We start from the raw sequence: 23,098 nt of genomic DNA on the forward strand, positions 1-23,098 counted from the left end.
TGACCAAGTCCTTCTGGCTATTTCTCCAGGCTAGAAGCCTCCTGTGCTGTTATCTTGAGAGTTGAGGGAGTCACCAACACCTGCTGGGAAATGGGGCTTGGCCTAGGGAATGGCCCTCTCCTTTTTGCAGGTAGAACCGCTCTTTCCATTTTCCCTTAGAGCTCTCTCTTTCCCAGGGACCCAGACTCACACTCAGGTGCTGAGCCAGAGACTGGCACTAATGATGCTCTACTCAGAATCTCAATCCCCTGTGACAGATAAAGCTTTGTCACTGATTCTTCCTTCCCTTAGGAGGCATTCTTTTCCAGGAGGCCCTGCAGTTCCCATTCCACCCCCAGACAGACTTCTGTCAGACCGCCCCACCGGTTCATCAGACTTACCCAGCTATGGTTGCCCCAGCAGGGTGTATGGTTCGATTTTTTCCCAGAAGGCTCTTTAGCTCATAGGATTTCTCAGTGGCTGATGTTGCCAGGTTTCCAAGCATGCCCTGATAAGCCCAACCCCAGCAGTGGACTGTAGGTTGCAATGGCTCAAAGATGGAACCCCACCACAGCAATAAGCCCACCTGATTCTGTGTTCTCCTTAGTAACATGAATGAGGCAAACATAGTTTGCCATTTTATTGTCGCTCAGCAAGCACTTTAGCCTATGCGATTAGATTCCTCCCTCTCTTGACACTGACCCGCACATAAGGATCTTTCTTTGCTCTGCCCTCACTCCAAATTAAGTAGGTAGCTGATCAATACCTAATACCGCTACCTAATTATTTTAGAAGCTAGTAGGCTGATCAGAGCACTTAACAACCAAAATAGTATGTCTGGTTTTACAGGGGTGGTGGTGGAGGGGTAATGTTCTTATATACTTAATCATATTGTTATTGTTGTTAGCTGCCCTTGAGTCGGCCCCCAACTCATGGCAACCCATTGCACAAGGGGATCAGATACTTGTGATTCATAGGGATTTCACTGGCTGATTTTCAGAATTTGATCAATAGGGCTTTCTTCCCTAGCCTCTCTTAGTCTGGAAGCCCCACTTAAACCTGTCCAGCATCATAACAACACACAAGCCTCCACTGACAGGTGGTGGCTGTGCTCAAGGTACATTGACTGGGAATTGAACCTGGTCTCCCACATGGAAGATGAGAATTCTACCACTGAACCACCACGGCCTCCATACTTAACCATAACAAGTCATAATTCTGTCTTCTTTTCTGTCTCTCCCACCTCATCAATTCCTCAAGGGCAGGCACTGTGTCTTTTCTTCCATCCCTGGCAACGTGCTAGTATTTACTGAAGGCAAAAAATGAATTGATCAGCAAATAACTCTTACCTGTGGGTGTGTGTCTGTTTTCTCCTTGATTATAGCCTCAACTTCTTCAGAATCATTTTTCAAATGACTGGTTTAGTCATCTAGCTGAATGAGGAGCCTTTCGCTGACCAGGAAAGGCACTTTGGGGCCCGGGGCACTTGGTGTGGCTGCGGGACCTCCCAGTGAGTTAGGGGATAGGGAAGGTAAGACTGTAGAAAATGGGACAAATTATGCACTTTAGAGAATGTGAGTCTTGCTTATTGAAGATTCTCCTATGTAATGTAAATATTTGTTCTTATTTACACCAATCTGTGCACTTTTGATGGTGCAGTGGTTAAGAGCTCGGCTGCTAACCAAAAGGTCGGCAATTTGAATCTATCAGCTGCTCCTTGGAAACCCTATGGGGCAGTTCTACTCTGTCCTATAGGGTTGATATGAGTCAGAATCCACTCCACAGCAACAGTTTTGGTTTGGTTTTGGGTTTATGTACTTTTGAAGTTAGATAGAAACAAGATTAATATGTTGCAAGGGAGGCTGACTGGTTTCTGTGGCATTTTTGGTGTAAAAGTCTAGCAAAATTCTGGCCCACTGGATGAGAAATCACACAAAGGTCTAGATCTTCTTTAGCTCCTTGGAGAAACACAAAATCAGAGTGAACGAATTTTCTAAATCAGCGCGCAGGTCTCTTTGTCTCACCTTTGGGCTTGATTTTCCTTGTTGACAAGGTACCAAATATTCTGGTTCACAGGGTATCAAGGGATTCAACTGATTATTTTATTTCATTCAATTTCACATGGAACTTTCTGGAAATTATCTATGTCTCTGAAGAGGTGAGCTGCTTCAGGGCAGACCAAAGTGAGGCAAATGCTGTTTTCATAAGGAGCAGGGAAGAGGGTCATTTCCATAGTGATCTGTGGCAACCCCAATCTGTGGTGTTTTTACCCATCTTTATTAGCAATTACAGGTAGAAACAGAGGCTGCTTATGAATAAAGCATACATGTCAGGGGAATTCATGGCTAATAGAAGAATTGTAAATATTTACAAGGCAAAGTGGTGATTCAAGCTCACAAGATTAATTGAAATTAATCTCCGTCAAGCACTAATTTGTTTCCTGAATCCTAAAACCTTCCACTAAAAAGAAGAGTATATGAGGGTGTGTTAGAATTGTCTTCCAGGCTGTCTGTCATAACTTCCCTTCTTCCATCTCAAATCCTCTACTTGATTCTCTTGGCTCTTCCTATAGCTTCAACCTCAGTTGTTCCGGACACTAAGATCATTACCATGAGCATGACTATTTTTTAACTCATTCACTCGCTCACTCACTCATGCATGTACTCAATGATTTATTCATTCAGTGCACATTTAGTATTGGATACGTCTGCATTTTATACTGTGAGAGAGGCAAATATATATAAAACAAACAATTCCTACTGTTAAAGAGCTTATTTGATAAAGAGTGAGTGAAATTTAGTAAGGTCTAGAAGATACAGAAAGAAGAAATAGAAAGAAGATACAAACTCAAAGTCAAGCAAAACAGGAAGACCATGCTAAGCAGAATGGATTCACTTGAGCATGTTATTGTTCTTAGCCACCACTGAGCTGCCCCTGACTCACAGCGACCACATGCACACTGGATCCAAATGCTGCTTTGTCCTATGCCATAGGTAAGGTCATTGTGATCCATAGGGTTATCACTGGCTGATTTTTGGAAGTAGATCACCAGGCTTTCTTCCTAGTCTGTCTTAGTCTGCAAGTTCTCCTGAAACCTGTCCAGCATCATAGCAACATGCAAGTCTCCACTGACAGATCCATAGAGTTCATATTAATCATTTAAATGTAGATGAATGCTTTGTTCCATCATTCATTCCTATTCCAGGCCCTTTGCTAAGTGTTGGGATCCAATGATAAGCAAATCATTGTCCCTGTCTTCATGTAGCTCAGGGTCTAGTGGAGGAGACAGAAATAATCAAATGATCACAAAAATGGAGGTGTAATTAAAACTAAGGTAAGAGCTCTGGAAGAAAGAGCGTGATTTCATGAAAGCATGCAACAAAGAGACCTGATCTGGACTAGAGACTAGAGAAGGCTTCCCTGAGAAAGTAAACGCAGTTTTAATTTTGGCACAATTAAAGTCAATTTATACAGGGGAACCAAAGAAAGCCAGAAAGGCAAGCTCAAGAGCCAGAATGAGTCATTAGTAGCAAGAAGAATAAAAGTAGCCAGCATTTATGGAATGTTTACTATGTGCCAGACTCTGTGCTTGGTGATTTATATTCATTATTGTATTTACTTCTTCAATCTCTGTATTGTAGGTACTATTACCACCCCATTTTATGCTTGAGGAAACTGAGGCTTAGAAAAATAGGTTAAGCAGCTGTGCAAAGTCACACAGCAGTAAGTGTTGGAGCTGTGACTGGCACTTGGGTTGCCTTACTCCAGAGCCCACTGCTTTTCACTACAATCTCTGACTTTAGAACAGCTACCATTAATCCAAATGGTTGGAAGGCTAGAATCTGAATGATGGGCCATACTGGAGGATGAAGCAAGGGTCATTGTCTGAGAAGGGAGGCTGGGGATAGAATTCAGACCCAGGTCAAGGTTCCAAGACAGAAGTAGAGAGGGGGATACAGAGAGCACAAAGCTTCAAGTTCCAGCCAGTGTGGAGAGGTGGGTTCACTATCAGCACACCCAGAAGACGACTGCATATCCCAGTGCACGTGATGTCTGTCCTCACACTGGATAGAAGCAACTTTTCGTATTAACTGCCAAGGTTCTATACATCTGATGGTTCAAAGAATAAGATCTGCAAGAGTGTCCTTATAGGTCTTAAGGTAATATTAAGGTCCTTAAAGTCTTTGCTATGAGTCAGAATCCACCCAACAGCAGCGAGTTTGGTTTTTGTTTTGTTTTAAGGTCTTAACCACATCTTTCTGGCAATGGAGCCCAGGTGGCACAATGGTTAAGAGTTATGTCTGCCAACCAATAGGTCAGCAGTTTGAATCCACGAGGAAACCCTATGGGGGCAGTTCTACTATGTCCTATAGGGTTGCTATGAGTTGGATTCAACTCGACAGCAATGGGTTTGGTCAGATTTTTTGCTGGCAATACTATCCAGTAGATACAAATCTGTTGATAAAATAAAATGTGTCATTTTTTCCTGCTTTACACCCAGCACCTATAACTGTGCCTGTCGAACTATTTGCTTGATTAAATATTTCATGAATAAATGAACACATAAAAGCATGAATGAATAAATCAGTGAGAAAAAAGGATGCTTCTTTTCCTGAGTGCTTTGGCAATGGGCATCCAGCCAAATAATCTAATACAGTAATTATTAACACGGATAAACAAAATGTTTACTCCATACAATGGAATATTATTGGGCCATAAAAAGGAATGAAGTAATGATGCATGCTACAACATGGATGAACCTTGAATATATTATGCTAAGTGAAAAAAGCCAGACATAAAGGGTCTCAAATTGTGTGATTCCATTTTTATGAAATGTCCAGAATATGCAAATCTACAGAGACAGAAGGTAGAACAGTGGTTGCTAAGGGCTGGGGAAAAGGAGGAATTGGGAAGCACAGGGTCTCTTTTTCGATGTGATGGAAATGTTCTGGAATTAGATTCTAGTGATGGTTTCATAACATGGTGAATATACTAGATACCACTGGATTGTACACTTTAAAATAGTTAAAATGGTGGATTTTATATTACATGACTTTATCTCAAATTAAAAAATACTACCATAATAAAAAAAAAATTTATTATAGTTTTGGGGAGAACGTTTGTTTCAGATCGTGATCTTAAAATAAAGTAAGCATATTGTCTAGATTAGAACATTCACTCTTGATGTAAAATATCATCTATAAAAACACGCTACTCATGAGCACCCTGTGTCTTTTTACTCCCAAGTGAGGCACACAGTATGAAAACTTGTGAAATGTCTGTCAGAGTCAGTATGAGCATCCTCTAGCTGAGGAAACTATAAGATGTCCAAAACTAGACCTATGAGGATGCTCCTATTACTCTGTTGGTCGTGGGGAAAACATAAATGCTCATTCAGATTTTACTAGTTCGGTTCAGACAATTCCAAGATTAGAGAGTACGGAAGCTCCCTCTGAGTGAAAGACAGGATGTCTTAGCTGCTTTGACGGAAATACCACAAGTGGGTGGCTTTAAAGAACAGAAATTTATTTTCTCACAGTTCTGGGGGCTAAAAGTCTAAATCAGATCTTTGTCATGTCAATTCTTTCTACAGGTCCTTCTCCTAGTTTCTGGTGTCTGCCAGTGTTCCTTGGATTTGTTGTTCCCTGGCATTCCTTGGTGTTCTTTGGCATTCATTGTTGTTCTTTGGCATTCATTGTTGTTCTTTGGCATTCATTGTTGTCTGTCTTACCCTTGTGCATGTTTCTGTGTCTATTCTGTAACTCTTATAACTAAGAAATGATTAGGTTTAGGATCCACCCTTCTCTGGTATGTCCTTATTAACAAAAGAAAACAGGGCCATATTTACAGGAACAGAGGTTAGGGTTTCAACATATATTTTAGGGTGCACAATTCAATCCATAACAGTGAATTTATGTTCTTCCTGAGAATATCCCAAAAGGGAACTGAAGGTGAAAATAGAAATATGACATGATGTTGTTTTTCTAGTTTCTTTATTTATTCATTCCACAAATATTGCATCAGTGTTTACTTTGTGGCAGGCTTGAACTGGGATGCACAACAAGGACTAAGACATGACTCTTCATCTAGGGAGGTATAAAGCAGGTAATTCAGTAGAATACAAATAGAAAGCAGTAAGCATAGGATACCATGAGAGCACAAAAAATGGTTAAGTGTAGGTTTCCCATAGGAGTTGATACTTAAGCCCAGTATTAGAGGATAAATAGGGATGCAGCAGCCAAGAAGTAAAGAATATTGAATATGCCATGGACTGCCACAAGAACAAACCAACCAGTCTTGGAGGAAGTACAGCCAGAATGCTCCTTAGAAGCCAGGATGACAAGACTTGTGCTTTCTTACTTTGGACACGTCATCAGGAAAGACCAATCACTAGAAAAGGACGTCATATTTGGCAAAGTAAAGGGTCAGCAAAAAAGAGGGAAACCCTCAATGATGTGGACTGACATAGTCACTGCAACAGTGGCTCAAACATACCAAATGTGAGGATGGCACAAGACCAGGCAAAATCTCATTCTATTATACATAAGGTCACTATGAGTTGGAGCCAACTTGATGGCAACAACAACAGAGATAAATACTTGGGCAAAAGAATGAAATGTGGAAGTTGGGGAAAGAGCATATGCTTAGCAAAGACAAGCAAAGGACTGAGCAAACATGGGGAGCAAAAGGCACTGGATGTGTTTGGAGGATTATCGGTAATGTGGTGGTGGTGGAGCTTGACAGGTTTCCAAGCTGGGGGTGGAGGAGATGAGGCTGAAAAGGAAGCCCAAGATCTCGTTGTGAGGATTCGGTAGCCAGGTCGAGAAACTTAGACTTCCTTAGGGAGATGGATCAATGTGTTTCAGATTTGTGTTATGCATCACTGGACCTTATACAGGAGAAAACAAGTCTCATGAATGCCCAACATTAAGTTAAACTCTCTAAAACGCAACACAAAACTGAATATAAATTTCATGCGCAACCATAAAACAAGCCAAATTTCAAATAAGCAAGAGCAAAACCAGTGGTTCTCAGGCTTTGGTGAACATCAGGACCAATTCTGGAGCTTTTTTAAACTTGAAAGTTTTCCAGACCTACAGAACCAGAATTTCCAAAAGGGGTGTCATGGCATATGAGTTTAAAAAACAATAAATCTTCATAGATGATTAGCACCAGATGTTAAAAGCCACTGATTTAACTGGTGGGCAGTTCATTGTATATGGCCCTCAGATTCTGAGTGAGTTGAGGGCCTGGGGGTGGGCGAAGGATTACAATATAGTGGGGCAGAGATCTTAGTGGCCTGCTGAAGGCCATCAGTGAGTTACTGTGTCAGAACTTCAGGTTCTCCGTCCTGGGTGGTTCAAATAGTTAACATGCTCAGCTGCTAACTGAAAGATAAGAAGTCTGAATCCACCCAGAGACCCCTCAGAAGAAAGGCCTGGTGATCTTTTTCTGAAAAATCAGGCACTTAGAACCCTGTGGAGGACAGTTCTACTCTTACACACCATGAGTCAGGGTCAACTTTATGGCAACTGGTTTTACGACTGGCATAGATAAATATTTCCAATATTGGACACATATTTATCTGCTATGTTTGCACAAATATTCCCAATCTAGTCTACCTTACTGGGGAAGGTAAAGACTTGCTCTTGTTTTGCCATAGAAAAGAATTATAGTGACCAGAAAACTGTCTAAAACAAAGCTCTGCCAATTGACATTTGAATTTTTCAAAAGTTTAAGTATTGTTGTATATTTAAATCTTATATTAAAACATTCCAGTATATTGACTCATAAAGTCAAGTTAATGTGTACTCTAGAAAAATTTGGGGAATTACTTGAAAGGAATCAAGCAATCAAGTACTACAGGCATGTTACTGTCCTGACTGCCACTAGAGGTCAGCACTTGACTCTTGATGCAGTTCTGTACAAGGAAAAAGACTAATTCTCTAACACAGATCATCATTTATGGCTCCTGCTGTTATCCTGGAAACTCAGGTAACGTAGTGGGTAAGCCCTATGACTGCTAACCATAAAGGTTGGCAGTTCAAATCCACCAGGCGCTCCTTGGAAACCATATGGGGCAGTTCTACTCTGTTCTGTAGTCACTATGAGTCAAAATCAACTCAATGACAACAAGCTTTGGTTTGTTTTTTTATCTCATCCCATCTGTCTTGTATCATGAATGACTGTGGATCCCAAAAAGCAGAGGAGACTCTAACCATTGCTGTAACAAGCTGCTCAGAGATTCAATCTGCACATATGATGAAATCATAACCTGTTGCCATCAAGTCGATTCCAACTTGGTTAGCGGCCAAGCTCTTAACCACTGTGCTGCCAGGGCTCCAATGAAGCCATAGGATTGTGTTAATGTGACCTTCAGAGTACCCTCCAGTGGAGCCTTGGTGGTCAAAGTACTTTAATCATATACTATATTTGCTGGTCCTTCAGAAATAATTGCATAGAAGATAGAATTGACATCATTATTTGCAATTTGAAGTCAAATGGTGTTCCAACCTTGCTGATCTATCCCTTATTAAGGGCACTACACTAGTGTCTGACCTGACCCCAGGGGCTTCCTACTTCCCTGAACCCCACTGGCACTCTTGTTCCAGCTTTCTCTCAACAGCGTCCTGTGCTAAAGCTTCTTGTGTGGAGGCAACTGTACTGGATGTAAATGCACAAGGTGGTATAAAAGTCTTTCGTGGGATCAACATATAGTTGAAAGAAGAGGACATAGACATAGACATCAGGAGTTTCTAGTTAATGATGACTAGGTAATTTGCACCAATTTTCCTGTTAAAAATGAGAGAAACTGAAAGAAAAACTATATATCTGCATATGTCTTAAAGGTATTTGAGAGTGAAGACTTATCAGCTGGGCCAAGATCTGGGAGAAGGGAAGTTCAAACGTTGAGCAATGCTTCAGACAGCTCTAAAGGGAAAAGGAGAAAAAACTTCAATACTGGCTCAACAAGGATACCAAAAATAAATAATAAATAAATAAACCATTGCTGTGGAGTTGATTCCAACTCATGGCAATCTCATGTGCTACAGAGTAGGGATGCTCCATAGGGTTTTCTTGGCTGTAATCTTTATGGAAGCAAATCGAGAGACCTTTCTTCCATAGCACACTTGGGCGTGTTCAAATCACCAACCTATAGAAGCTGAGCACAAACTATACCACCCAGGAACTTAGCCCAGCAAAGATGGGGGTCTTATAATTTTATTGAGACTCCAAAGCACTGTGTCCCATAAGAAAGGATAAACTGGAAGTAAACCAGTCGTGGTTGACTATTAATTTGGTGGTTCCCTGATGAACCATGTCCCCTGGTATTCTTGCCCTTGTGAAATCCTCTTGAATCTGGACTGGCTCTCTGATTTTTTGTCAATAGAATGTGGCAGAAGTAGCGCTGTGCTGAAATCTTAAAAAGGGCTGGCAGCTTCTGTGTTTGCAATCCAACTGAAAGTCGGCACCTTTGGAGAAATCTGGCTACCTGGAGACCACCTAGCCATGTGGAGAAGCCACATGGGGAAGAACAGAGTACCCCAGCCAACGAACAGCCCTAGTTGATCTCCCAGCCACAGCTAGCACAAACTTATCAGCATATGAGTGCAGCTGTCCAGGACGTGGGGCTTTGAATTGGTTCATTCCAATCAAATCCCTGCTAAGAATTTGCATTTCCATCCCAGATATACTGAATCAGAAATCTACAGTTTAACAAGATCCCCAGGTGATTCTTATATATAACAAATTTTGAAAACCACTGCTTTACTAACAGCTCTCAGAATTGGTCCCTAACCAGCAGCATTAGCATCATGTAGGAACTTGTTAGAAATGCAAATTTTCATCAGGGCTTCAAACTGGACAAAAGTGGTTCAAAGCACTGCTTGGAAGCAAATTCCTCAGCTCCAACTGAGCTGCCCCCACTGATACCAAGTACAGCCGAAAAAAAGTGTTCCCATCAAGCCCTGCTCAACTGCAAAGCTGTGAGCAAATAAACAAAATCCTTGTTGTTTTAAGCTACTGAATTTTACTGAATACATAGCTGAAACAGTAGCCTTGTCCAGACTGGAACCCAGCTTGGAATCATCTGGGAGGCCCGGAAAATCTTGATCCGTAAGAGTGGATAAAAGTAATCCCAGTTTTGCGTCTTCCCACAGGCATCTCAAAGTAGGAAATAAAAATACTGTCTGATATAACACAACTCTTCTTAGTCCTCAAATTGTTTCTATAAAAACATTTTTAAAATGCAGTATCTGGAGATAATCAGGCACACAAGTCAAGACAGTATGAACAAGAATAAGCATAAATGAAACAATAGAAACAGAGCCACAGAAACTTTGGATATTAGAATTATCAGATACTTGATTTAAAATAACTATGATTGTTATGATCAAGAAGATAAACTATAAAATTGAGAATTTTCACAGAAAACTGGAAATTATGAAAAGGTACATTTCAAATTTGAAAAAGAAAAGAGAAATTCTACAATGAAAACATACAACAACCCAAATTAAGAACTCAAAGGAAGAGTTTAACAGCAAATTAGAGAGTGATTGGAAGATAAGTCAGAATAACCAGGAAGAATTATAAAAGCATAGGAAAAGAAAGAGAAGGTAAAAGACACAGGGGATTCATTAAAAAGGTCTTCAATATGAATAAATGGAATCTGAAAAGGAGAACAGAGAGAGAATGAGGATAAAGCCATTTTGAAGAATAATGTATGTGAATAATCCAGGCTGACAAAAGATATCAAATCCTTAGATACCAGATGCCCAACAAAAGCCAAGCACAATAAATAAAGAGAAATCTATCCACAGGAACATCACAGAAAAACTGTGGAAACACTAAAGCTGAAAAGCCATTATAGGAGCCAGAGGGAAAAAAAAAAATTAGGCTTGGGGCTGATTTTCACCAGAGATAATGGAAGCCAGAAGATAATGAACTGAAATCTGAAATGAAATGAGAGAAAATAACTGACAATCAAGAATTCTATATTCAGAGGAAAAATGCTTCAAGAATGAAGATGAAGTAAAGACATTTTAAGATAAAGAAAACTTGGAGAGCTAATCATCCACACATCTACACTAAAGGAGATATGAAAGGGTTTTTTTTTTTTTTAATTGTACTTTAGATGAAGGTTTACAAAACAAACTAGTTTCTCATTAAACAGTTAGTATACATATTGTTTTATGACATTGGTTAACAACCCCACAACATGTCAATGCTCTCCCTTCTCAAACTTGGGTTCCCTATTACCAGCTTCCCTGTTCCCTCCTGCCTTCTTTCTAGTCCTTGCTCCTGGACTGGTATGCTCCTTAAGTCTCATTTTGTTTTATGGGCCTGTCCAATCTTTGGCTGAAGGGTGAACCTCAGGAGTGACTTCATTACTGGGCTGAAAATGTGTCTGGGGGCCAGACTCTCAGGGTTTTTCCAGTCTCTGTCAGGCCAGCAAGTCTGTTCTTTCTTTTTGAGTTAGAATTTTGGTCTGCATTTTCCTCCAGCTCTGTCCAGGACCCTCTATTGTGATCCCTGTCGGAGCAGTTAGTGCTGGTAGCTGGGCACTATCTAGTTGTGCTGAACTCAGTCTGGTGGAGGCTGTGGTAGATGTGGTCCATTAGTCCTCTGGACTAATCCTTCCCTTGTATGTTTCTTTTTCTTCATTCTTTCTTGCTCCTGAAGGGGTGAGACCAGTGGAGTACCCTAGATGGCGGCTCACAGGGTTTTATGTCCCCAGGCATTACTCACCAAACTAGAATGTAGAACATTTTCTTTATAAGCTATGCTATGCCAATTGCTCTGATTTTCATCAGTTTCAGCTTGAACTTGGATACAAGCAATTGATGGTCTATTCCACAGTTGGCCCCTGGCCTTGTTCTGACTGATGATATTGAGCTTTTCCATCGTCTCTTTCCACAGATGTAGTCAATTTGATTTCTGTGTGTTCCATCTGGCAAGGTCCACGTGTATAGTCACCATTTATGTTGATGAAAGAAGGTATTTGCCATGAAGAAGTTGTTGGTCTTGCAAAATTCTATCATTTGATCTCCAGGATTGTTTCTATCACCAAGGCCATATTTTCCAACTACTGATCCTTCTTCTTTGTTTCTGACTTTCACATTCCAATCGCCAGTAATTATCAATGCATCTAGATTGCTTGTTGGATCAATTTCAGACTGCAGCAGCTGATAAAAATCTTCTATTTCTTCATCTTTGGCCCTAGTGGTTGGTGCGAAAATTTGAATAATAGTTGCATTAACTGGCCTTCCTTGTAGGTGTATGGATATTATCCTATCACTGACAGCATTGTACTTCAAGATAGATCTTCAAATGTTCTTTTTTTGATGATGAATGCAACACCATTCCTCTTCAAGTTGTCATTCCCAGCATAGTAGACTATATGATTGTCCAATTCAAAATGGCCCATACCAGTCCATTTCAGCTCACTAATGCCTAGGATATCAACGTTTATGTGTTCCATTTCATTTTTGACGATTTCCAATTTTCCTAGATTCATACTTCATACATTCCAAGTTCCTATTATTAATGGATGGTAATAATTTAGAGACCATCTGAAGAATAGATTTGATATGTTGAACACTAGTGACTGAAGAGCAGGCGAGTTGTGGAATGACATCAAGGACATCATCCATGAAGAAAGCAAAAGGTCATTGAAAAGACAGGAAAGAAAGAAAAGACCAAGATGGATGTCAGAAGAGACTCTGAAACTTCCTCTTGAGCGTCGAGCAGCTAAAGCAAAAGGAAGAATTGATGAAGTAAAAGAACTGAACAGAAGATTTCAAAGGGCGTCTGGAGAAGACGAAGGAAAGTATTATAATGATAAATGCAAAGAGCCGGAGATGGAAAACCAAAAGGGAAGAACACGCTCGGCATTTCTCAAGCTGAAAGAACTGAAGAAAAAATTTAAGCCTCGAGATGCAATAGTGAAGGATTCTATGGGGAAAATATTAAAGGACACAGGAAATATCAAAAGGAGATGGAAGGAATACACAGAGTCATTATACCAAAAAGAATTAGTTGATGTTCAATCATTTCAAGAAGTAGCATATGATCAGGAACTGATGGTACTGAAGGAAGAAGTCCAAGCTGCTCTGAAGGCATTGGTGAAAAACAAGGCTCCAGGAATTGATGGAATATCAGTTGAGATGTTTCAACAAACAGATGCAGCGCTGGAGGTGCTCACTTGTCTATGCCAAAAAATATGGAAGACGGCTTCCTGGCCAACTGACTGGAAGAGATCCATATTTATGCCTATTCCCAAGAAAGGTGATCCAACCGAATGTGGAAATTATAGAACAATATCATTAATATCACACGCAAGCAACATTTTGCTGAAGATCGTTTAAAAACTGCTGCAGCAGTATATTGACAGGGAACTGCCAGAAATTCAGGCCAGTTTCAGAAGAGGATGTAGAACCAGGGATATCGTTGTTGATGTCAGATGGATCCTGGCTGAAAGCAGAGAATACCAGAAGGCTGTTTACCTGTGTTTTATTGACTGTGCAAAGGCATTCAACTGTGTGGATCATAAGAAATTATAGATATCATTGCAAAGAATGGGAATTCCAGGACGCTTAATTGTGCTCATGAGTAACCTTTACATAGATCAAGAGGCAGTTTTTTGGACAGAACAAGGGGATACTGATTGGTTTAAAGTCAGGGAAGGTGTGCATCAGGGTTATACCCTTTCACTATACCTATTCAATCTGTATGCTGAGCAAATAATCTGAGAAGCTGGACTATATGAAGAACGGGGCATCAGATTGGAGGAAGAGTCATTAACAACATGTGTTATGCAGATGACACAACCTTGCTTGCTGAAAGTGAAGAGGACTTGAAGCACTTACTAATGAAGATCAAAGACCACAGCCTTCAGTATGGATTGCACCTCAACAGAAAGAAAGCAAAAATCCTCACAACTGGACCAATGAGCAACATCATGATAAATGGAGAAAAGATTGAAGTTGTCAAGGGTTTCGTTTTACTTGGATCCACAATCAACAGGCATGGAAGCAGCAGTCAAGAAATCAAAAGACGCATTGCATTGGGCAAATCTACTGCAAAGGACCTCTTCAAAGTGTTGAAGGGCAAAGATGTCACCTTGAAGACTAAGGTGCGCCTGACCCGAGCCATGGTATTTTCAATCACATCATACGCATGTGAAAGCTGGACAATTGATGAGGAAGAATTGACGGCTTTGAATTGTGGTGTTGGCGAAGAATCTTGACTATACCATGGACTGCCAAAAGAACAAACAAATCTGTCTTGGAAGAAGTGCAGCCAGAATGCTCCTTAGAGGCAAGGATGGTGAGACTGCGTCTTACATACTTTGGACATGTTGTCAGGAGGGATCAGTCCCGGGAGAAGGACTTCATGCTTGGCAGAGTACAGGGTCAGTGCAAAAGAGGAAGACCCTCAACAAGGTGGATTGACACAGTGGCTGCGATAACGAGCTCAAGCATAACAACGATTGTGAGGATGGCTCAGAACCGGGCAGTGTTTCATTCTGGTGTGCCTAGTGTCGCTGTGTGTCAGAACCGACTCGACGGCACCTGACAACAACAACAACATGCTAATTGAGCTAGATGTTCCTCAAGACCATGCTCCCCACAGCTGAAAGTGTATTCTAAGACAAAAAGAAACGAACCCCAGATGAATGAATGGTCAGAGATACGGGAAAGAACCAATAACAATAAAAATGGAAAATATGAATAAATATACACAGCTTTAGGTATAAAATATCATTAAACATGAGTTGTGTAAAATGATAATTCTTGGGGGTTTAAAAGATTTAGAGAATTAAAGTACATGATACTAACAACACATAATTTGAGAAAGGAGTAACAGTGTTAGCACTGTAAGATTTTTACACTGTCTTGGAGGAAGACAAAAGTATGTTAACATTAGGCTTTGGTAAGTCAAGAATATTGTAATCTCCAGGGTGACCTCGAAAGGAACAATGAAAGAATATAATTTCTAAACCAATAGAGTTAAAATGTAGAATAATAAAAAGGAATCAGTCCAAAAGAAGGAAAGAAATGAGGAAGAAGAAATATACAGTAGGCAGGACAAATAGAGCATAATGAAATGGTAGATTTAACCTGAAGTTTATATCACTAATTACATGAAAAATCAATACAGATTAAACACCTCAACAAAAAGAAAAAGATTGTCATTGTGATTAAAGAAACAAAACAATATGGTATTTACAAAAATCATATCTAATATATAAAGCAAAAAAATAAGAAGAGGAGTAAGAAGGATACACTATGCAAACACCAACTGAAAGAAAAGCTGGTGTAGCTTTATTAATAAAGTAAAGGCAAAAAGCATTACTTTTTGTAGTAATAAAAGTTTAATTCGCCAGGAAGATATAACAATTATAAATTTGTATGCATCTAAAAAAAACATGGCCTAAAATATACAAAGCAAAAAGTGACAGAACTGTAAGGGGAAACACGCAAGCTCACAATCATAGTGGGAGATTTTAACATACCTTTCTCAGTAGGGAAACCCTGGAGGCATAGAGGTTAAGAGCTATGGCTGCTCACCAAAAGGTCGGCAGTTCGAATCCACCAGGCACTCCTTGGAAACTCTATCGGCCAGTTCTACTCTGTGCTATAAAAAAAAAAAAAAAAAACAACTAGTGCCAAGGGTCGCTATAAGTTGGAATTGACTCGACGGCAGTGGGTTCAGTTTGGGTTTTTTTTCAGTAGATCAAGACCACCGTAGATCAAGCAGATAATAAAATGGCTAAGGATATGGAAGATCTGAGCAAAACAACAAACTTAATGTTCTCATATGAGAAGAAAACATTGAACAAGTACAAAATATATTTTCTTATCAAGTGTACACGGAATATTTATAAAAACTGAACGTATACTGAGACATAAAGCAAGTCTCAACAAATATTAAAGAATTTAAATCTTACAGAACATGTTCACTATTGTTGTTGTTAGATGCCATCCAGTCAGTTCTGACTTGTAGGGAACCTGTGTAGAAAAGAACGAAACACTGCCCGGTCCTGTACCATCCCCACAATCGTTGCTATGTTTGAGCCCATTATTTAGCCACTGTGTTAATCCATCTCATCGAAGGTCTTCCTCTTTTTTGCTGACCCTCTACTTTACCAAGCATGATGTCCTTCTGCAGGGACTGATCCCTCTTGATAACATGTCCAAGTCATCCTCACTTCTAAGGAGCATTCTGGCTGTACTGTTTCCAAAACAGATTTGTCTGTTCTTCTGGAAGACCACGGTATATTCAATATTCTTCACCAACGCCATAATTCAAAGGCATCAACTCTTCTTCAGTCTTCCTTATTCATTGTTCAGCTTTCACATGCATAAGAGGTGATTGAAAATACCGTGGCTCGGATCAGGTGCACCTTAGTCCTCAAAGTGACATCTTTGTTTTTAACACTTTAAAGAGGTCTTTTGCAGAAGATTTGCTCAGTGCAATACCTCATTTGATTTCTTGCTTCCATGGGAAGGAGTCCTGGTGGCACAGTGGTTAAGTGCTCAGCTGCTAACAGAAAGGTTGGTGATTCAAACCCACCAGTGGCTCCATGGGAGAAAGATGTGGCAGTCTGCTTCTGTAAAGGTCACAGCCTTGGAAACTCTTTGGGGCAGTTCTACTCTCTCTAATAGAGTCACTACGAGTTGGGCTTGGCTCAACAGCAACGGATTTGCTTATATGAGCATTGATTGTGGATCCAAGTAAAATGAAATCCTTGACAACTTCAATCTTTTCTCTATTTTTCATGATGTTGCTGATTGGTCCAGTTTGGAGGATTTTTGTTCTCTTTATGTTGAGGTGTAATCCATACTGAAGCCTGTGATCAGTATGAGCTTCAAGTTCTCTTTGCTTTCAGCAAGCAAGACTGCGTCACCTACACCTTGAAGGTTTTAATGCGTCTTCCTCCAATCTTGATGTCGAATTCTTCTTCATATAGTCCAGCTTCTGGGATTATTTGCTCAGCATACAGATTGAATAAGTATGGTGAAAAGATACAACCCTGACACATACCTTTCCTGACTTTAAACCATACCATGTCCCCTTGTTCTGTTTGAACTACTGCCTCTTGGTCCATATATAGGTTCCTCAAGAGCACAATGAACTGTTCGGGAGTTCCCATTCTTTGCAATGTTATCCACACAGTAGAATGCCTTTACATAGTCAATAAAGCACAGGTAACCATTTTTCTGGGACTCTCTGCTCTCAGTCAAGATTCATCTGACATCAGCAATGATATCCCCTGTTCCACTTCCCCTTCTGAATCCAACCTGAATTTCTGGCAGTTCCCTGTACATGTACTGTTGCAACTGTTTTGGAATTATCTTCAGCAAAATTTTACATTTGTGTGATATTAATGATATTGTTCAATAATTTCTGCATTCTGCTGGATCACCTGTCTTTGGAATGGGCACAAGTAATGGATCTCTGCTAGTCAGCTGGCCAGGTAGCTGTCTTCCAAAAAATAGCCCCATGAAACAAATAGTAACAGTTAAAATGAGAAAATATCTGGAACTGAATAACCACATATTAAAACTTGTGGAATGCAGTTAAAGTAGTGCATTTAACATGAGAAAATCAATAAATCACATTAACAGATTCCAAGAGAAAACTTCTAATTTATGCCTTTTCTCAACAGAGGCAGAAAAAGCCTTTGATAAAATTCAACATCCATTCACTCTTCGTGAATTAGTAAAAGAAAAAGTGTGCCTGTTATTTAAAAATAAAAAAAAAGTATTGCCGTCAAGTTGATTCTGATTCATAGCAGCTGCCCCATAGGGTTTCCAGGGAGTAGCTGGAGGATTCCAACTGCCGACCTTTCAGTTAGCAGCCAACTTCTTAACCACAGTGCCACCAGGGCTTAAGGACTTGCTATAGTCACTCTTATTTGACATCCCACTAGAGGTCTTAGCTAAGACAGTAAGGTAAAGACAAAATGTAGATGATATAATGATTTGAAAGGAAAAAAAAAATCCGTCATTATTTGCAGGTTTTATGCTTAATATATGTAGAAAATCTAAAAGAACCTATAAGTTATTAAAATTAAGAAATGGATTTGGAAACCTTGCAGCACAAAAAAGAACATGAAAATTCTTTATATCTGCAATGAATAATTTAAAAAATTTAAATATCAAAAACAAAAATATTAAGCTCCTAAGGATAAATCTAATAAAATACATGCAGGACCTAAATGAGCAAAAACTATAAAAGTTGGAAAGTCATTAAAAAGATCTAAATATATAAACATATTGCAAAAATGTCTATCTCCAAATTAATATATGGAGTCAGTTCAATTGAAATAAAAATCTTAATAGGTTGTGTGAGTGTGTGTGGTATGTGTGTGTGTGGAAATTGATCAAGTTAATTCTAAAATTTATGTGGAAATACAGAGGACCCAGAACAGCCACAGACCTCTTGTAGAACTTGTTCTTTAAGATACTGTCTTAGTTACCCAGTGCTACTATACCAGAAATACAACTGGGTGCCTTTAATGAACAGAAATGTATTTTCTCACAGTTTTGGAGATGAGAAGTCCGAATTCAGGCTCTAGGGGAAGGCTCGCTGTCTATGTGTCCACTCTGAGGGAGGATTCTTGTCTCTTTTCAGCATCTCTTCCTAGTTTCCTTGATAATCATGTGGCATTTATCTTCACCTCTGTTTGTGCTCTCTTGCTTGCTTAATTTGCTCTTTCATATCTCAGAAGAGATTGATTTAAGTCATATCCCACACTAATACTGCCTCCTTAACAGAACAAAGAAAGCCCATTCCCAATGGCATTGTAACATAGGGGTAGGATTTATAACATGTATTTTGGAGAACATAATTCAATCCATAACAGATACCAAACATATTTTAAAGGTATTGTATTACCTATAACTATGTTACCCAGAAATAGCCAAATAGACAGCCCCAAAATGGACACACACATATTTGGACACTTGATTTTATGAAATAAACCTGCAGAACTACAGGGAAAGGATTTTCTTTTTTTTAATAAATGGTGCTACGACAGTTGGATATCCATATGAAAAAAAAAAATAGATTGGATACCTATGATCCATCATGTTAAAAAATCTGCTACAAATAGATCATAGATTTATTTCCACACAAAAGGCAAAACTATAAAGATCTTAGAATTATGAAGAATTTACAGCAGATTATATTCTTGAATTCAGAGAAAGATCGATTAATCTAACTACATGAAAACTAAAACTTCTGTTCATCAGAGCCACCATAAATAGAATAGCAACAAAAAAGCCTAGAATGGGAGAGCATATGTGCGATACATGCAACTAACAACAGATGGTATACAGAGTATCTGTTTTTTTGTTTGTTTTGATTGTGCTTTAAGTGAAAGTTTATACTTCAAGTCAATTTCTCATAAAAAAAAAAAAACTTTTACATACATTGTTGTGTGATCCTAGTTGCTCTCCCTGTAATGTGACAGCACACTCCTTCTGTCCACCCTGTATTTCCCGTATCTACTCAACCAGCTCCTGTCCCTCTCCCCCTTCTCATCTTGCCTCCGGACAGGAGTTGCCCACTTAGTCTCATGTATCTACTTGAGCTAAGAAGCACACTCCTCGCCAGTATCATATTATGCATTATAGTCCAGCCTAATCTTTGTCTGAAGAGTTGGCTTCAGGAATGGTTTTACTTTGGGCCAACAGAGTCCGGGGGCCATGTCATCTGGACTCCCTCCAGTCTCAGTCAGACCATTAAGTCTGGTCTTTTTACTAGAATTTGAGTTCTGCACCCCACTTTTCTCCTGCTCCATCAGGGCCTCTCTGTTGTGTTCCCTATCAGGGTGGTCATTGGTGGTAGCCGACCACCATTTAGGTCTTCTGGTCTCAGGCTGATAGAGTCTCTGGTTTATGTGGCCCTTTCAGTCTCTTGGGCTCATATTTTCCCTGTGTCTTTGGTGTTTTTCATTATCCTTTGCTTTAGGTGGGTTGGGACCAATTGATGCATCTTAGATGGCCACTTGCTAGCTTTTAAGACCCCAGAGGCCACTCACCAAAGTGGGATGCAGAACATTTTCTTAATAAACTTTGTTATGCTAATTGACCTAGATGTCCCCTGAAACCATGGTCCCCAGACCCCTGCCTCTGCTACTTTGTCCCTCGAAGTGTTTGGTTACATTCAGGAAACTTCTTAGCTTTTGGTTTAGTCCAGCTGTACTGACTTCCCCTATATTGTGTGTTGTCCTTTCCTTCACCTAAAATAATTCTTGTCTACTATCTAGTTAGTGAATACCCCTCTCTCTCCCACCCCACCCCTGTAACCATCAAAGAAGATTTTCTTGTGTGTTTAAACCTTTTCTTAAGTTCTTATAATAGTGTTCTTATATAATATTTGTCCTTTTGTGACTAATTTCACTCAGCATAATGCCTCCCAGATTCATCCATGTTATGAGATGTTTCAAGGATTCATCATTGTTCTTTATTGTTGCATACTATTACATTGTGTGAATATACCACAATTTGTTTATCCATTCATCGGTTGATGGGCACCTAGGTTATTTCCATCTTTTTGCTATTTTGAACAGTGACGCAATAAACATGGACATGCATATGTTTATTCAAGTGAAGGCTCTTATTTCTGTAGGATGTATTCCAAGAGGGGGGATTGCTAGATCGCATGGTACTTCTGGATTTTTACAGAAGTCTCAAGTCGATTTCCAAAGTGGCTGTACCATTTTACATTTCACTGGAACAGTGTATAAGTGTTCCAGTCTCTCCACAACCTCTCCAACATCTATTATTTTGTGTTTTTTGGACTGATGCTAGCCTTGTTGGGGTGAGATGGCATCTTGTTGTAGTTTTGATGGCTAATGGGAAACCTTGGTGGCGTAGTGGTTAAGTGCTACAGCTGGTAACCAATATGTCAGCAGTTCGAATCTACCAGACGCTCCTTGGAAACTCTATGGGGCAGTTCTACTCTGCCCTATAGGGTCGCTATGAGTCGGAATTGACTCGATGGCAGTGGGTTTAGTTTGGTTTTGGTTTAATGGCTAATGATCATGAGCATTTCCTCATGTATTTGTTACCCGCCTGAATGTCTTCTTTGGTGAAGTGCCTGTTTGTATCCTTTGCCCATTTTTTAATTGGGTAGTCTTTTTGTTGTTGAGGTTTTGCACTATCCTGTAGATTTTAGACATTTGACCCTGATTGGATTTTTCGTAGCCGAAATTTTTTTCCCAGTCTGTAGGTTGTCTTTTTACTCTTTTGGTGAAGTCTTTGGGTGAGCATAAATGTTTGATTTTTTAGGAGCTCCCAGTTATCTAGTTTCTCTCCTGGTATTTGTGCATTGTTAGTAGTGTTTTGTATACTGTTTACGCCATGTATTAGGGCTCCTAGTATTGTCCCTTTTTTTTCCCACGATCTTTATCATTTTAGATTTTATATTTAGGTCTTTGATCCATTTTAAGTTAGGTTTTGTGCATGGTATGATGTATGGGTCTTGTTTCATTTTTTTGCAGATGGGTATCCAGTTATGCCAGCACCGTTTGTTAAAGAGACTGTCTTTTCCTCATTTAATGGACTTCGGGCCTTTGTCAAACATCAGCTGCTCCTGGGTGGATGAATTTACGCCTGGATTCTCAACTCTGTTCCATTGGTCTGTGCATCTGTTGTTGTACCAGTACCAGGCCGTTTTGACTACCGTGGCTGGTGGTATAATAGGTTCTAAAATCAGGTAGTGTGAGGCCTCCCACTTTGTTCTTCTTTTTCAGTAATGCTTTACTTATTCAGGACCTCTTCCCTTTCCATATGAAGTTGGTGATTTGTTTCTCTATATCATTAAAAAATGCCATTGGAATTTGGATCAAGATTGCATTGTATCTATAGACCGCTTTGGGTAGAATAGACATTTTTACAATGTTGAGTCTTCCTATCCATGAGCAAGCTATGTTTTTCCACTTATGTAGTTCTCTTTTGGTTTCATGCAGTACCGTCTTGTAGTTTTCTTTGTACAGGTCTTTTACGTCTCTGATTAGATTTATTCCTAAGTATTTTATGTTCTTGGGGGCTATTGTAAATGGTATTGATTTAGTGATTTCCTCTTTGAAGTTTTCTTTGTTGGTGTAGAGGAACCCAGCTGATTTTTGTATGTTTATCTTGTATCCTGATACTTTGCTGAACTCTTCTATTAGTTCCAGTAATCTTCTTGTGGATCCTTTAGGGTTTTCTGTGTATAAGATCATGTCATCTGCAAATAGAGATACTTTGACTTCTTCCTTGCCAATCTGAATGCCCTTTATTTCTTTTTCTAGCCTTATTGCTCTGGCTACGACCTCCAGCAGGACATTGAATGGTGATAAAGGGCATCCTTGTCTGGTTACCAGTCTCAAGGGGAATGCTTTCAGACTCTCTCCATCTAGGATGATGTTGGCTGTTGGCTTTGTATAAATGCCCTTTATTATGTTGAGAAATTTTCCTTTTATTCCTATTTTGCTGAGAGTTTTTATCATGAATAGGTGGTGGACTTTGTGAAATACCTTTTCTGCATCAATTGATAAGATCATGTGGTTCTTGTCTTTTGTTTTATTTATGTGCTTGATTACATTGATTGTTTTTCTAATGTTGAACCATTCCTGCATACCTGGTATGAATCTCACTTGGTCATGGTGAATTATTTTTTTGATATGTTGTTGAATTCTATTTGCTAGAATTTTGTTGAGGATTTTTGCATCTAAATTCATGACGGATATAGATCTGTTATTTTCTTTTTTTGTGGTGTCTTTACCTGGTTTTGGTATCAGGGTTATGCTGGCTTCATAGAATGAATTTGGGAGTATTCCTTCATCTCCTATGCTCTGAAATACCTTTAGTAGTAGTGGTGTTAACTCTTCTCTGAAAGTTTGGTAGAATTCTCCAGTGAAGCTGTCAGGGCCAGGGCTTTTTTTTGTTGGGAGTTTTTAAATTACTTTTTCAATCTCTTCTTTTGTTATAGGTTTATTTTGTTGTTCTACCTCTGTTTGTGTTAGTTTAGCTAGGTAGTGTGTTTCTAGAAATTTGTCCTTTTCCTCTAGGTTTTCAAATTTGTTAGACTATAATTTTTCATAGTATTCTGTTATGATTCT

At 39.5% G+C, this 23,098-nt stretch overlaps 1 protein-coding gene across 1 annotated transcript in view; it reads left to right on the forward strand.

Moving 5' to 3' along the window:
* DNAJC5B (DnaJ heat shock protein family (Hsp40) member C5 beta) overlaps positions 1–23,098 on the forward strand; it is a 157,823-nt gene that overhangs the window by 102,381 nt on the left and 32,344 nt on the right. The window lies entirely within an intron of this gene.

This window comes from Loxodonta africana, chromosome 14, assembly GCF_030014295.1.
Source record: "Loxodonta africana isolate mLoxAfr1 chromosome 14, mLoxAfr1.hap2, whole genome shotgun sequence".
NCBI lineage: Eukaryota > Metazoa > Chordata > Mammalia > Proboscidea > Elephantidae > Loxodonta > Loxodonta africana.